Source organism: Pinus tabuliformis, chromosome 8 (genome assembly GCF_031772625.1).
Source record: "Pinus tabuliformis cultivar Carrire ecotype Pingquan chromosome 8, CPIR1, whole genome shotgun sequence".
Lineage (NCBI taxonomy): Eukaryota > Viridiplantae > Streptophyta > Pinopsida > Pinales > Pinaceae > Pinus > Pinus tabuliformis.
The window spans coordinates 813,999,097-814,015,316 of NC_142294.1; positions in this window are offsets into that span (position 1 = coordinate 813,999,097).

Here is a 16,220-nt window from a genome sequence, read left to right on the forward strand (position 1 = left end):
TACTTCTCCCTCTAGCTCCTGGTCCATCTCCTGCTCAACAAACCTCAGGAAAAGCTGCACGGCTTTCATCACTTCAGCCAGGGAGGCATGAGGAGGTGCCTTATAAATATTATGAAAATGTGAGCAAGCTAAGGTAGCCAACTCTCTGAAGGATTTAACCGACCTACCCTCCGAATCCTTAAGTTCCCAGATAGTGTTTATGGCCTTTCTACCATTCGCATGTTTATGGAAGAATTTAGTATTATCGTCCCCCTCCTTCAGCCAGATAGCCCTGCTATGGAGCCTCCAATTCACTTCTCTGTTTGATAGGACTAGGGTTCTCTTTTGAAGCGCAGCCATATAGGAGTCTTTTTGTTCTTGGGTCCTCATGACACCTCTTGTGTCCTCCTCAAACAAAAGTATAGCCCTCTTTGCCTCCTAGAGGGTTAAGTCGTCCGCCTCCTTTTTCTTCCGAGCCTAAGACTTAGACAGGCTCTTCAGTTCCTTCATATTGAGGAAGAAATTCTAAATTATGTTTGCCTTACCTATAATATATTAATAATATATTATATTATTTAGTTATATTATATATTTACTATATTATTAAGTAGTTTTTTAATATAGATATTAGTATATATTTTTATATTATATAAAATAAAATTATTATTATATTTAAAATAATAATAATAATTGACAAATTTTTTTCCTTATATCTTAATATTGCATATTATTATATCATATATTATAATATAGTTTTACGATCAAAAACTAACAGATTTCATTTTTTATTAAATTATTTTTCATTATTATATTATGGCTTTAAATTAATTATTGCATATTATTATATTATATATTATAATATAGTTTTACGATTATTAATTTTTAATATATTTCATATTTTATTAAAATATTTTTCATTATTATATCATGGTTTTAAATTAACTCATTTTATACAGTAATATGGTGATGTAATATATATGATTTATTATTTAAATATTTAAAAAATATATATTTTTAAATGAAATTTATTTTAATACGAAGGAAAAGATAAAATATATATTATTTTTATAGAATAATGGTAATAATAATAATATTATAATTTAATTTTAAGATTAGAATTAAGTTAAATATTAGTGTATAAAATTATCTTGTTTAAAAAAAAAAAAAAAATTATTAAAAATTATGAACATATATATACTTTACTTTTTCTAATTTGAACAGAATTTAAAAAAAAAACATATTTATAATCCCTAAACCCACTCAAATCCACCATATTATTTAACCATATCTTAAATACAAAAACCATATTCATATAAGAATATTACTTAAATCATTTATTGAAGTCTTACACCATACTTATTAAATCGAATATCAATACTTTTATCATTTACAATTCAATACTTTTACATGATTCCAACAACGCTGCATAAGGGGCATTTCTTGCCGTTTAGTTTAATTAATGAACTTTGAAAGAGACTAACAATAATAAGCTCTCAAATGCAGATGCATGTATTATAAAATAACTCTAATTATAAGTTTCTAAGCAAGATGGATAATGGTTTTAAAGATACATTATTATTTTATTAGGTAAAGGCAAATTTATTATATTTATGCAATGATATTAATCACTATTTTTTTCAGTTTACTTCTATTAGTATAATTTCATTAGTCAGTAATTGCTAAATAGAACATTACAATTATATTCTAAATAATTATTTTGAATTTAATTCTAACATTATATTCCAATCTCTTGTATTTTATTTCCAAAATCATTTGAATAATAAAAATTAAATACTAAATTGTATATCAATAATTGCTTGTAAAAAATAAACTTAAATAATAATAAATAATTTAAAATTATAAATGATCTATTTATTCATGAATTTACCATACCCTTTAATGATTCTAATCAATTTTAAAAGAAATTATTAAAAGATAGCTAAGATACTTATTTATAATTTTCTTGGAAAAATAGTTATTTAAAATAAAATAAATTTTTAATATTCAAAATTAATTAAATAAATATTTAATATTTAATTTTTACTTTGAACATATCAACTTTTACGAATTTTCCTCCTTTAACAATAGTGAGAATGAATGCCAAATTAACTCAAAAGGAAAAAAAGACAAATTCACTCAAGATAACACATGCATTATTGAGTTGAAAAGTTTCTCGTGATAAAAATGAAAGAGAAATTGATTTAAAACAAGTTTATGTTCAATGGAAAAAAATTAGACAAATATACTAATTATCTTATTATTATCTATACTAATATTTCTATAATCTATATTAAGCTTAGGACATAAAAATATGTTGTTGGGTTAGGGAGTTGAATAAATGTGACCTAGAGCATAAAAAAAATGATAGTTAAACAAATGTGGTCACCATGTTCATTTCCCATTTTTTGATGGTGTTTATTTAAGAGGGAGATGAACCTAGAGAAAACATGAAGCAAAAATGTTAAATGATGTAACCTGCAGGTGAAACATGTGAGAGTTGCAAAGCAATGTTGTAACATACCCATCAATTTTTTTTGTCTCAATTAAATAATTTAACTTTTTTATTATATATTTATGTTTTACTAAAGTCAGGTTGATAAGTATTTTCTTAAAGATTACTTTAAGAAGTAACTTATGTGTTATCATTTTCGTGATCTTCTTTCTGCAACTACTTACAAGTCCTTTGCATATTTTACTATGTGTAGGGTGCTACGAAACATATATAAAAAAGTGTTGTAATATATAGGCCCGTGCTTCAATATAGGCCCGAGAGTAAGTTAATATGATTACACAATAAAAAGAATAAACCAATCATAATTCAAAAAAATAAAATTTAAATATTTAAAAATTATAAACTAATTTTAATTGATAATAAAAACTTTATATAATATGTTTTAATTTTTTACCAAATCAAAAATTAATAAATAATCAAAACAAAAATTAATAGATATTCAATAGTAAATCAAATACATATATCTCTACCTGCGGCAAGATAAATAATACACTTAATATAGTTAAGTTTCCCCATATTATTTATCACAGTAACGTTTTATTTTACATTACAACTAACAACTTTGTCAATGAAATACCGAATCCATTGAAAATATTTCAAGGTTGATCCTCCTCAAAACCTTAAGATAATGCATCATACTTATTTTTTAAATTCATGTTATTTGCAACAAATTATTTTAAGTATACTACTCGCTAATAGATTCACGTTCTTGTTAGCTATGTAATTATATTCTGCATGTTGCGATTTTAGTGTCACAATTTCATTGATTTTCTTTAACGACTTGATTTCCAGAAATTTACCGGTAAACATTTTTATAGGGTGAATATATCTACACCTTTTGTTATTTTCCGGGGACATATAACATTTATTTACAGGTATTATTTTTATTGTATATCGCTGATATTTTTTTTCTGGTGCTAAGTTGATATTAGCTATTGGCAATGTTTGATTTTTTGAATTTTTCTTTTTTTTTACTAAGTTGAAAAGGGGTAAGCCCTTGCTTATTTTTGGCCCGCGGTTCTCTTTTTTGTGTTAGAATGTCAGGACTTATCCCTTCACATGGCTTGGTGCCAACCCAGACTTCTTCCCTCCTGGTAACATGACTAGATTAACATGACTAGTATTTTCAAACTAGTAAATACTAACTAAATTAATGCTAGCATTAGCGGAGCACATTAATTGCCAGTTCTATTTCACCAACATACATGGCAAGTTTAATACATTTCCTTTCCTAGCTTTTTCTTTTTGACCTCTAGATCTTTTTGACGACTGGATCTTTCCGACACTGCCATTTGGTCCTTTGTAACACTTATGTGGCATTGGGATCTCCAGAGCTGGGTTTAATACCTTATTGCTGAGAGTCCCAGGTCTCTGTCTTCATACCATAACAATCTCGGATCTCTAGAGCTCGTTTAGGGCATGGCTGTTAGTGGAAGACCCTTCTTTTGCTTCCAGAATACCCTTCTTTTGCTTTTGTTTCGTTGCTAGTTCAGGGCATGGCTGGTAGCCAAAGACCCTTCTTTTGCTTCCATTCCTCAGGGCATGGCTGGTAGTGGAAAATGGCCTCTCTTGTTTCACCTTCCTTGCATGAAGAATGACCTTTGAGGAGCCGTGAAGCCCTTAAAATTAGAGGGGGACATTATTAGTGGTATGGTCTGGCGTGATTTGGTGTGGCCTGCCCTCTGTCTTGGGCTGAAGCACAGTGATTAGTGGCATGGTGCCCTGGATATCCATTAATGACAATGAGGAAATTCTACAGTGATTGATAGCACAGAGGAAGATGCATATTCTCTAAGATGACGACGGGAGTTTTTGGACAGATGCCATCACAGCCAATTTGAAGGAAAATATATCGAAATTTGACAAGAAAAACAATATACATATCTCGATTTAGGTCTGTTTGTTTATTATGGAATTCCACTTCCTGAGATATGGTGCCCTTGATTATTTCAATCTAGATATAACTAATTTTGAGGGTAACTTACAACAATAAGTCTTATTTTTCTCATTTCCATTGAACTGAGGAAATAACAAACCTAGTTAGAAATAAAACACGTAGAAATAATCTAGTTAGAAATAGCATCAGGCAGAAAGAATAGCTCTATACTAATAGGAGACAAAGTTAAATCTTACATTTTTCTTTGTATGACCTATAAGTCTCAAGTCTAGTAATTAGTGTTGTTTTCACTTCTTGGAGATAGTTGTCACAACAAATTCTTTCTTTTCAGACTAAACTGGATTTTGAACGCATTAAACAGAAACAACAAGCAGCTATGTAGACAAATTAGACTTACCCCATTTCTGTAACCAGCAACTGCAGGATGTCCAGATTCTGGCATTTGAGTTGGGGACTGAACCTATTGGCATTCCCTGGGGTCGTAAAATAGGAAACCACTAGGCCCTGCAATGCTAACAGCTCGGCCAGTTCTAGAAATAGAATGAGATGGCCCTGTACCAAAGATGGGACGACTACCGAGTGGGCCTTAGTTTCTGCCATACACAGAAGTGCAATAAATAATAACTAGAACCAAATAATTGATGAAATTGATGCTCAAAATCTACTTGAGCTGAGCCAGATCAGAGTTTCTCTATTGTTTGATAGGCATAGAGGCAAGCTAGTTTACATTTCCATCAACAAAATTTAGACCATTTACATTTCCCCCTCGTCTCCAACTTCAGTTGTGACGGGATTCACCTTCAGATTATTTATCTGGATGAGTGTTTCCACGTTGAGAGGAGTAATAATAAAATGTACTAACCTAAGGACTCCGTTGTATAAAATTTACTCTTGTCAATTGGGCTTAGCACATTCCAATTAATCCAATACCTCGTTAAAAGATAAAATCACTTAATAGAACTCCAACTTCAATATTTGTGATCAGCATTGCGCTCACATGTAACTTAGCGAGATATAATTTTCATTTCCTTTGTTTCAATTTATAAAACCCCGCATTTACAATTTTTCCCTATGTCACAATGTCAAATAAATAAGGTATATATTTCTTCATTTTCTAAGAATTTGTCTCCTTTACTATATTTGGCATTAGCTGAACTTATTAGCATCTTAATGAGTAAGACTTGTTAGCTGGGTATTGGCATGCTATCTAGTTAGTCTGAAATCTCAGAAGCGGGATTGGTATTAGGTTTTCATATGGTGAACTTTGTCGATTCCCTTGGCACTGGCATGTCGCGTGTCACTTAAAAGACTGAAATTTTGGGTAAAATTATATCGTAGCGATCCTTACTTTCAAGTACTTACAGGCCACCGCTTCACCTACCTAGAAAGCTAGGGTTTATATATATATTCTATACACAGGAGCATCTCCACCTGGAGCAGGTTTTTTATTGTGCAAAAACAAGGGTTTCTGATTCATACAATCGGCTATGTTGCAAGGCTGGCCATTCATATGATGACCTGCACTACAATTTTTAACTGTTCGACAAGAAATGAATCGGGCACACTTGCAACTTGAACAGTAACGATGAACTGTAAGGTATGTGTAGCCTCCAATTGATATAACGCGGTTTCACCACCTACCAGTCAACGAGCATTTTGATTACTAACTTTTGTACTTGCTCGAATATTTTTTTCTGTGATAGAGGGGACTGCAAATAATTGTGGGTCTTTTATTTTCGAATAGAAAGAGAAATATAACTTTGTTTACTCCTTTATGTCCAGGTAATAACCCTAATTTGGCTTTTATACCCTAGATGCTTCATTATGAATACAAATTATATTATTAGAATCTACTAAGAATGATTATAGTTAAGTGTCTTATTTCGCTGAATTGGTTCAATAATGTCATCATTGTTATCATCCATGATGGCTTTCATTATTGGTTTGTAGATGGCATGTGCAATATATATGTGTACCTTAGTTTTTGTTTTCGGTACGCACAATTGTATTAATTACATATGCATTGTTTATAACAAATAGAAAGATAGCCTTACTTGGAGCTCGTTACATTAGTTTTAAAAATTATTATTCAGAGCAAAACTAGCCTGATTGTGTCAAGTAGTTGGTGCAAGTTACCCTAGTCGCACATGCAACCAATGATTTCACCACATCTCTCCCATGCGCATCCGAGTATACTCAAAAAACATAGAAGTGATCGCCAAACTTTCAGTTCCACACAACTCAAAAGACATACGTAGCTTCTTAGGCCGGCCATGCAAGATCGTCGCTTTATCAAAAATTTGACAAAAATTGCATCCGCCTTTGTTTACATTACTCTTGAAAGAGACAAAATTTTGTTGGACTGACTCTTGACCATTGAAGGTTGTTACATAGACTTTAAAAAACCATTTTATATTATATTTATTTATTTATTTTTTATTTATTTATTTATTTATTTATTTTATTTATTTATATATATATATATATATTTATATTTATTTATTTTCTCTGTTGATTTATGTACATAGCTTAATTAAATCATTCATTGCCATGCCCGCAATTCCTTTACCAAATGCCTTATTAAACTTGCTTTTATCACTGAAAAAATTTCAAAAAAATTTGGACAACTGGTTTGGTTCCAAAGTTTTATGATTAGTCCTGGTCAAAGTCATTTTTATTGTTTTGTTTAAGGAGTCTAGAACATAGAGTGGAGTCTTGTTCCCATTAGCAAATAAGGTCAACAATCTTGTTTTACCTATCATTAATCCCATATTGATTCAAAGGTGTCATGTGTCAAGGCTGTTTCAAAGATTTCGCTTTCAATTTCATTGGTTTGAATTCAAAAGTTGGAGTGCTAGAAATACCAGTTTCTCCTGAGGTCATATCTGCAGTCACAGAAGAAGAAGGTTCAGATCAAGGAAGTGGTGCAAGAGCAGTCTATTGATAAAACATTCCAAAGAAGAGTAACCAGAAGTCAATTAGCCAAGGAAAAGGGGAAGACTGTGATTGTTGATGAAAGCCCAGCTTCAAAGGGAAGTTTGAATGATCTCCTCTAGGCCATCAACATAGAAGAGACTCCTCTGGTCCAAGCAGAGCTACTTGAAGCCAGCAAGAACAAAACCAAAAGAGTTAAATCTTCCAAAAAGCTTCAATTTGATGACCAGGTCTCAGAGTTTGTTTTCAAGCCAAGAAGGCCTGTGACTAGGCATTTAAGAAGGTTACAAGAGGTAGAGCCAGAGGTAAGTGAGACAGATTGAGGACCTGCAAATTCAATTGAGCAAACTAGGAGGACAGTCTCAGCATAAAAGAACCGAGTAGTAAGTGATTGGAGCCTTAACACAATTTTGGTTAGAACATTACCTTTTTGAAGTTGTTTATGGATGAATTATGTCAAAGATTTGTGGCCTATTGGCATAATATGAAGTTGTGAAGAAATCCCAAGAAGGATAATTTTTGAGAAAAAAATGTGTTTTTTGGTTCACACAGCAGTTTCGTAGCGCGCTACGAAACTGCTGTAGCTGCAGTTTTGTTTTTGAATTAATCTTCAAAGGAAAAAGGAGATTATTTTGAAAAGGGTGTTGCTGCAGAGATATAAGAAGACCACTTAAGAAGGTTTGAACCCTAAACAAAGGTAGATTCAAGAAATGAAAGACATATACTCATACCAAACCTTGCGCTATGAAATCATTAAAGCAGCATTTTTCAACAGAAAAACTATTTTAAGTAGTCAACTTCCAAGAGGTTTTTTGAGCAACTGAAAGAATATTTTGGAAAATTGAAAGAGGTTCTTATTTCTAACATACTGAAATACAAAAACCTCTTTCAGTTTCTTCAAATTTATTATGAGCTGGATAAGTTGATGACTCAACTTATGCTACGAAACTGTTGTAGGATCAATTTTTCACAAATATGAATTTTCCAGTTTACACCTGATATTCAAAAACAATTTCTGGGTAGTAGGAAAGGTATTTCAAAAAGCCAAGAGATTTTTTTGTTTAGAACCGAGTGGTATACAAAAGCCTCCTTCAGTTTTTAAAAATACATTTTTTATGAGGAGATAAGAGCTCTATCCCAACATCTATTTTTCATCCAGAACAGAGCAGGGAACAGTCTCATAGTTTTCAAGACAAATGAAGGAGAAATTATTAAAGGCCAGCTGGAGGGTTATGGGCATCATCAAATTCAAATTCATGGAGCTATAGGTGTCAAAAGGAATGTTTAATTCCTAGATAAGGTTGTTTTAATCATAATAAGGAGTTACACTCCTAGTTGTATTAGGTCGCTAGGACTATTAGTTAACAACTAGTTGTAATTAATAGTTTGTTTAAAGATCAATAGGTGTCAGGTCTAGAGAAATTCGAATTCCCCTCATGCTAGAGCAAGGGATTCAAGCTTGTAAGAAAACTCTATATATGACAAGAGATGTAATGCACTAGTGGTTGGAAATTTTCAGAGAAGCACTCATATTGTGTCATTGTAGAAGATTATGTTTTTATGAATACAGACTTTGGCATTACTTCTCAGCATTTAGAAAGAGTTCAATGGTGGCTTGTTTTATGTTTGTCCTTATTTCCTTAGTTGTAGTTGTATGAATGTATGATACTTCTAACTCATTGACATGTTCTAACTTCCTTCATACATTTGTAGACTGTGTTTCCTACATGTCTCTATGTGTTAACTGATATATTGAACTTTTGATGCCCTGATTTCCATGTTCAGCTGATATTGTTGTCATACTAATATTTTCTGACTCCATAAGCCCAATGGATGTTTATTGACTGCGTTTCAACCATTTACACTTCTTCATTTATTTTATACAGTTAACCATCTAATCCATTATCAAAAATATTTAACCTAGTGAGAAAGCCCTCGCAGGTTGAGGAGGCTAAACCTCAGCCAAAAGTTGGTTTCAAATAGTTACTTAGAGTCTTCCTAATTAGTAGCCTATCAGGGATTGATTTTGTGATAACACCTGCCTTCCCTTGATAATGAAGTTCTTATACTACTTCTCGGTAGGGACTTGCTGCCTCTGCAACCCTCCTTGTTTATTTATAACATTTATTTATATTTAAAATCTTATGCATGATGATTATTTATCCATAAATCCAACTTTAAAGTAATGAGAAAATAGAGGGAAAAAACATCGTTAAGGGTCAAAAAAATCCTCAAAGGTCAAAGAGTTGAGATAAAACTTTAAAGACAGTGAAAACGTTTAGGAGGAAGCAAGAGACATAAATTTTTGCATTCTTGAGTCTGTCTCGTCAAAAATCTAAAAAGGAGGCACAAAAGGCTTGGGTTCAAAGTCGCCAGGGTCTAAGATGAAGACTTGTGGTCATGCTAATGGTCGCATATTGCTTTTCCATTATCTCTTAAGGGCTAAAAGTTGATTTAAAAAGGGTTTGATGTAGAGATGATGGAGATTGAGTTTGAGAATAGACATAAATACCTGTATTGGATGTCTGAGTGCTGGTGTGAGGTTGGAATTTTGTGCCCAAGATTGGGCGGCGGGTGACGTGAGTATGTCGTCCGGAGCTATCAGTGGTATTGATAGTAAACCTTTGCAAGGACACCTGGTAGTGTGAGTACCACTGTACCTTTGGCTATGCATTCACAGTCTAATTAGGGTGATAAATATTAATGTTTTCACATTAATGCTCCAAGAAAATCGATGCAAATATCTCTAGGTGTATGTTATGGCATTGAGAATGACGTAACCTAGATTTAGTGTCTTTTTAGGGCAAAATTACAGCTATGTAGGTACCAGGTGCATTCAATTTAGATCGATAGCCATGATTATATACAAGTGTATGTTACGACAATTGAGAATGGCACAATCTCCATCCATGGCATTAGTACGATGATGTAGCTAGCTAATGCATTCAATTTGGTTTGATAGCCATGGATGCAACTCTATTTGTAAAGGTTGAACCCATTGTTGGGAAGGGCTCCTTAATTGTGGCATTCAAAGAAGCAACTAAATGTCCACTATAATGGAGATCATATTTGAAGGGCGAAATAACTCAGCAATTGCTTCTTGGAAACAAAGCGGATATGGGTGAATATAGAATATTGAAAAGAAAAAAGAAGAAAAATGTACATTCACTCTTAATCAATACTATTGTCCTCTGCAAATCTAAGATTATAAAATACAATATAAACATAACATATAAAAAATATAAAAATAACAACAATACCAACTTTGGTTGCTAGTAGTGATGACTATAGTAATGCTGTTTGGATATATCTTTAATGTGGTGTTTTGGTCTAAATAATAATAATAATAATAATAATAGTAATAATAATAAATAAAATACATACTTACAACTTTGTAACGATCATATGCAGTCTGCATATATTATTATTATTATTATTATTATTATTATCTGTAGTCTTTTGGAAACCTCTACGCAAGGTTAAAAGTTAGTGTGGCATTTGAAAATTTCATTTCTTTGGTGGTTTTTTTGTGATTACTTTTAGTGCAACCATCATCACCCTACGGGTCTAGTAGAAGTATCCTTGGGGTTCAATCCAGTGCCTGTATTTGTTTCTTCTTATGAAGATTTGGATTTTGTGCTAGTAAATTAGCTAGACTGAGCCAAGGGAACTGTGAAAGGCTCAACTTGATAGGTTTGAAGCCAAGATCTTTATTATATTATTTTATGTATATTCACATATAGAATTCAAATGAATGTGTGACAAATTTAGAACATATGTCATTAATTGGGTGCCAAATTTCAATGATAGCTTGAATTTCACATGTTTGGAGTTTTTTTTGTTACAAGAGCTTCCTCCTATGAGTTTTACCCCATTTTAAACAAGCTCATACACTCATAAAATCTAGGGAATTTGGGATTGTTAGAAAATGTGACTTATAAAGTCACCCAACTAAAGCGGGGATGAAAGACTACTATAAGTTTAGGATAATATCTAAAGTAAGAGCGTGAGAATTTCCTAAATAACAGTTCGGTCATATAGAGTCTAACATGTTTAGATATCTTAGCCATTCATTATGATACCCAGTAAAACCCTGAGAACTAGGGATTGTAACAAAATCAAGAATTGAATTTTCTAAAACCCTGATCATGTCAACATATAGGAAGGGAGTTTTTATATCATAGTATTTCAATATCCTGTACAGTAAATTGTTGAGAACTAGTGATTGTATCAAAAGCCTGAGAATTTAATTCTCTAGAACCCTAGATCATGTAAACATAGAGGAAGTGGGTTTGTAGATATGGGCAACTTATAAAGTCGTCTGTGGCATTAATGAAATATGATACATGCAATGGGAGGTTTAATATTTAATCATATTACCATGACAACATGTCATATTTGTATATGAGACTCTTGAAATTTTGAAATGACAATTATATATATATATATATATATCTCTCTCTCTCTCTCTCTCTATATATATATATATATATATATTATACAATTGCAGAAATGTTGATATACATACTTTTAATTTTTCTATGGAGCATAAAAAACCTCATATTTTCCTAATAAACTAATGTGTTAATTATTCAAACAAAGGATGATCTATATATACCATCATTATATGGTTTACAAAAATAATTTCTTTTGCTGTGGATGTTTTCTAAAAACTTGTTTTTGTAAGTTTTTTAAAACATGTTATTTTGATGAAAGAGCTAGCATGGCTCCACAAAAAAATAGAATTATAAGAAAATTATGATACACATTCATTGGCCTCTTTTATAAAATAGCTTGAATATTTAATGTCGAGATGTGAGGATAATCATATTTAAGCATGCACAAGTAGCAGTTTTTTTCTTCCAATTCTATTCCTTCCATTTAGACAACTATGTGTTGGATGCATCATTATGTAACACTTTTGCCCCTAGCATCTATATAGAGAGTAAAAAAAATTTGTGTATGGAAAACAACTATTATCCCAGTCTTGTGCCTATAAAATAATTCTGAGTATGATAGATGCAAAAGGCAAGGTTGGTAATCTTTGCTTAATTTTTTGGTTGTTTATGTGTGGTCTATAACTAATTAATTATTTCTTAATTTTATATTAAAGGCATGTAGTTATATATAGTTATAAAATCAAATGATTATTTCTAGATTTTATTGTAGCATCAATTAATTATATGTTTATAAAAACAATCAATTTTATCTCTTATTCTTTTTATAAGATCAATTAATTGGATTTAAGTATTAATTTTAATTATAATTCTGGCTGTTACAAAAAATGTTATCAATAACATTTATAATTAAAATTAATGTTTCATTAAATTAGATTTCCTATGCTTAATGCATCGAAATTAATACATTATGCTTAATAGATTATTGTTGGTTAGTTAATTATATTGTTAATTAAGTACTTTCCTTTGATAGTAGCACTAAAGGTTATTAAACAAGTATAAGAAACAATTTTCCTACTACAAATTAAGCTTAGAATTAGAAGTTTTGATATTGTTGTTTTTTTTCCAAGATTTTATTGGCATTCTTGTAAAATTGGAATTTTTTTCTAGGGAATATTTGTATTAATAATGCCTAATAGATCTCATGTGTTAGAAATTTTTTTCTATAGTATAATGTCTCATTAATTATGATTAGTTATTTGGCTTAAGAAAACGAGTTTATGCACTAATGGGAAAAATATTTGTTTCCAACAAATATCCCTGAAACATAACTGAAATTTTATATATGGCTTAAATGTTGCATATACAATTTGAGTCACTAGTTTTTTCTTCCACTTGATTTTGTTTGTTGTTTTGTGTTTTGGGCAAATATTAATCTTGTGCAACATTTCTAATGGCATTTTATTGCTTTTCTCCCATCACAGGTGCAACTAATGTTTTCCTTCTTTTTGATGAATGGGGAGAGCATTATCACATTTCAAATAGTCAATTGTATTGGTGTTTAAAGTTTTTTGTTGTTGTGTTCACTTCTTCTCAAAGAACATAGTTCAAAACCTTCTTTTAATAGAAAAAAATTGCAACAAAACAACTTACCAATGTAGTATAATAGAATCTAGGATATGGAAAAAAAAAGCATTTGCATTAAGCAAGCCAAATATGCAACAAATTGATTTGGTGCTTTCTAGTTTCAATCTATTTCGGTTGAAACATTCCAACTAGTATCCATGAGATTGTCTATTTTATTAAATTTCTTTTCTTTTACATTTTCAATATGGCTTGGTGGAAATATAAGAATGCATAGTAAATAATTTCCGATATTTCTTGAGCTGCAAAGATGATTCGACTATTTCTTCAATGTAAAGTGAATTAGTTCCCAGCTATTTTCAAATGCTTCACAATGTTTATAATGTTGAAGCATATTTGCAAGGAATGTCTACTCCTTCAATTGCACAAGGTTAATCTACTTTTAACTTATGGGAAGATGATTTTTGCATAAAATGGTTCTCCAAGTGATTATAAGTCCTTGTGAATGTTTGGTTATACCCAACTAGAAAACAATATCTTTGTTTTAATGATGGCATGCCTGGTTATGTGTATAATATTTTGTTCCACAACCAAAATGTTGCATGTGGTAACTTTGAACCCTCGCTATGTATCAACCAACAAGAATTGCACCAATGATTCCTAGGTCAATTTCTATATACCAATGTCCATATCATTGTCTATCCAGAGAATTTGACATGTTACCTATTCAAAAAATTCTAATTGAACAAGGATTTTTAGTCAGTGGAATAATTACCAATTAATGTCATGATTCATTGTTTATATCCATTTGCCAATTTGCAACATGGTTTGTCACATTTTTTACGAGAAAGACAATTGCACATACTTTTTACAATATCTATGTTTCTAATGCCATTAGAACAATAAGATATTTGAAAATGTATTTAGATACTAAATTCATTCAAGAAGAAAATGGAATTATCATTTGGCAAGCTTACACTATTAATTTGGCAATGCCATACGAAATTGGGCAAATAGAAGGACAATATTTTTCAATCCAATGGTTTTCCAAAATTCTTGAAATCAATACATGCATTTGGTCTGTTGGAACAAAGAACAGATATGAAATATTTCATCCATAAAGTGCTACAAACAATGTACTATATTTGATGAATTTTCCCATATCTTCATCACATGGGCATTACCAATTGTTTTTACAAATTGGAAAATGGAACAATAATATATGTTTCCATTCCATTCCTGCAATTGTTGCATGTAGACAACATACACAAAACATCAATAAAAGTCATGTTGCTTACAATCACAATATAATTGACAATTACCATGATCATGTGGCATCTTATCTTGGTTCTACGTCTCCAGCTATCCAAAACTAGAAAATGCAAAAAAAATAAATTTTGAAATACATTTGATAGATACACTATTGAACCAAAGTGAAAAAACGTTTTCTCTAACCAAAGTGCAAGCAAATTAATATCAAATAAACCTTACAATGATATAACAAATATTGCATTCAATTTCGATGATTAAACAAGGCAATATGCATGCATGCCCCTTTGTTTCATCAACAACAAACAAGACATGTAAACTCGATCAAAGAAACTAAATCATATTTGCAATAAATTCAAGGAAATCCTACATTTTCATGTTGTATTTGTGAGAGATTGCATTTTGAAAAAGATATACAAGTCATATGCAATAATATATTGTCCACTTTTAGATCCATTGTACCTTGTAGAAACTCAAAGGAAGTCAATATCAATGATCATATTTGTCTATCTTTTAACAATGCTATAACTCATGAAAAAACACATATTTTTTCATCACCTTTACAAATTTGTTGAAACCAAAGAATTGAATCAGTGGCATTATTGACACCTCTAGAAGAAGTGAAAGTTTCACCAGGAATGGATTTTACACAAATACACCAATTTGGTTATAAAAGATACCAAATAGGGCTAACTGGCACAATTATAAATGTTCCTTCTAACTTAGACAAAATTAAAACAACATTACCTAGAGATATAAATGAAACAATGACTATTGAAATCATGATAAAAATGAAAATGGAACACTGCTTGCTTGTCTGGTAACATTTGAACAAATCATGTCATGCTTTCTCTACATTACTTGTGCAATACATTACTTTACCAAAGCAAAGGCATTGTCATTGATAAAAAAAGAGAAGATCATTTCAACCAACATGAAAAAGAGTGTGACAACCAACTAACAAATATAAAGTCGATTGAGTTAATTGATGATGACAATGATGTTGAACGAGTATCTGAGACTCTTGTTCATGGATATTTAGAACCACTATTGATCGATGACCTTCAATCTAATGTATTGTAAATTTCCCCTATAGAAGGGTTTCATACACTTGGCATTTTACGCGATAGGTTTTCTAAAGAACTGAACTTCCCCACACGGTTTTATGGATGTGGTCAATCAACTGTCATTATCAAATTCTTTTCTCATGAAAAAAACACAATGGGAAGTTTTACATAGTTCTAAATACTTCTCGACACATATTACCAACATTTTTTTTCAAAACAATACGTGTACTAATAAACCAATTTTTGAATTCTGCATGGATATCTATTTGCAAAGGTGAACTAAAAGGTAAAAATCCTACTTGCTATACATGTGAAGAATAGACATAATCTTCAAAAGATATTGCTATTTAAAATAAGTGTGTACAACACCTAATTATTTTGAAAGGCTTAGAAAATACATTTTCACAATGATACGTCAACCTGGTCTGCCTACATGTTTTGTGAATTTCACAAATGTTGACCATATTTGGTGTTTATTGATAGATGCATTGAAAAAACATGCATCCAATAACATGTGTCCAACTGATAATGTTACTCTTCAAACATAAATTAACGCATTGATCAGAGGTCATCCATCCATT